Source organism: Nicotiana tabacum, chromosome 5 (assembly GCF_000715075.1).
Source record: "Nicotiana tabacum cultivar K326 chromosome 5, ASM71507v2, whole genome shotgun sequence".
In the NCBI taxonomy this organism is placed as follows: Eukaryota; Viridiplantae; Streptophyta; class Magnoliopsida; order Solanales; family Solanaceae; genus Nicotiana; species Nicotiana tabacum.
The window spans coordinates 15237258-15239665 of NC_134084.1; positions in this window are offsets into that span (position 1 = coordinate 15237258).

Genomic DNA, 2408 nt, shown 5'->3' on the forward strand with positions numbered 1-2408 from the left:
TGGTTGTACCTCGGCGGCAGCTCGCGTAGGTTCTCTAGCTGCACCACGTGCGCGTCCTCGGCCCCTACCCCAGCCCCGGCCTCTAACGGCTATAGTAGGGGGCACAGGTGCCTGATCATCTCGAGTGGCACGTGTCGTCACCATCTATGAGAGAATAGAAGATAGAAGTTTAGAATTATGATGTCAAAATATCGCATGACAAGGAAATCAAATGAAGTGGAAATTTTTCCTAACAGTTACATAGCCCCTCGTAGATAAGTACAGACGTCTCTGTACCGATAAGCGAGGCTCTAAGAAACTGGCCTGTGTTCTGTGACTCCTATGAACCTAGAGCTCTGATACCAACTTGTCACAACCCCAGCTCGCCCTCTGAGAATTGTCCTGAAGGCACCTAGTCTCTACGACTAGGTAAGCATAACAAGTGCGGAAACAAATGGAAACTTGCGGAAATATAAACTTAAAGCCAAGAATAACCAAAAGGAAAATGATATAAAAAATGCCGCTCGGCATATACAGCACAACATCTCAAAATCGTACAACACTATCCCAAAACCCGAAAACTCACAGGAACACAAGATGAAAGAAATATAGTAAAGTTCTCTAACTCCAGAATGTCTACATCAACAGTATAATAAAAAGGCTAACACTACATGATAGAATAAAGATAGAGACTCCTTGGTCTGTGGGCGCGGCAAATGTACCTCGAAGTCTTCGATAGATCTCCCTGCCTTAAGGGTGATAAGCCTGGGTAGAGGTACCTGGATCTGCACATGAAAAATATACGCAGAAAGGGCATGAGTACACCACAGCGGTACTCAGTAAGTGCCAAGCCTAACCTCGGTTGGGTAGTGACGAGTAAGGTCCGGGCCCTACTGACGTTAATAAATAATAAAATGACATGATAAATAAACAGTAAAACTTAGAATCTATATTAGAGTCTATATAGTGTAATAAGAGTATAATAACGAAAATAGGGATAAAGGAAACTACAAGGAAATACTACTCGCAACAAGGATAATAACTGGAGATCTCTTGGTATCCTCAATGTATACTAGGGATCTCTTGGTGTCCCGAGGATCTCTTGGTATCCTCAATATGTGCCAGGGATCTCTTGGTATCCCGGGGATCTCTTGGTATCCTCAATTCTACGTTCCAAGGATCTCTTGGTATCCCGCACCTTAGTCCAGATCATAAATACATACAAGGGATCTACCGGGATGCCATCCCATAGTCCCAATTTAAAACACACAGTAGCAGCTCAAGAATATTACAATAAATGCTAAGTTCGTAACAAGTAAACAGTTAATTCTAGCCTAACATGCTTCACGTAATGCAATTAAGGCAGTTTAAGCAAATAGGCAATTAAGTCAACTAAGCATGCTTTTGGACTAACACCGAGTTTCATTAGCTCAAGTACACACTCGTCACCTCACGTACAAGGAATTTCAATTATCAAATATCATATCCTAAGTGGAAGATCCCCCACACAAGGTAGACAAGCCCCATACCTTGAACTAGTATCCGACTCCAAATGGACCAAATCTATTCAATTCCATTTCATAATGTAAATAATACTTCAAGTAGCTGATTCTACAATTAAATTCTAAGCTAATACGCGAAATTATGTAAAATGACCGAAATGCCCCTTAGGCCCACATCTCGGAATCAGGTGAAATTTATATTTTCAGAATCCTCTCACTCTCACGAGTCTAACCATAGCAAAATTATCCCAATCTGATGTCAAATGCTAAATCAAAACCCAATCTCTTGGTCTAAGAACGTTTTCCCCAATTTCTACCAAAATTCGAAATTTAAGGACTAGATTTAAGTTAGGAATCATGGAAATTGATCTAAGATGGGAAGAGATCACTTACCCAAGTTACCCAAGTGTAAAAGTCTTCAAAAATCGTCCCTCCCAATCTCCCAAATTCGAAAATACGAAAATAGGCTTAAACCCTCGATCTGCCCAGATATTGTTCATTGTGATCGCAAGAAATAGTATCGTGAAGAGGAAAATTTAAGGGTCCTTGAACTGGCCTATGCGAATGCAATAGAAGGTATGTTATCGCGGAAGAGGAAAAAGCAGACATATGCGTTCGCGGACGGGACCATGCGAACGCGAAGGGAAAACACCACTGAGCCACCGGCTCCAAATTCTTCTATGCGAACGCGGAAGAGGAATTGCGAACGTGTAGGAGGAAGAGGCAGACTTTCGTGATCGCGAGTCAATTCATGCGATCACGAAGAACAACTTAAGCCCCCACGGAAAATACACTACGCGAACGCGGAGAGAAGGCTGCGATCGCAATGAAGAAAACCAGATACCAGATTTTCTACAATTCAACAAGTTCCAAAATTGACCCGTTGAGCATCCGAAACACACCCGAGGCCCCCGGGACCTCAGCCAT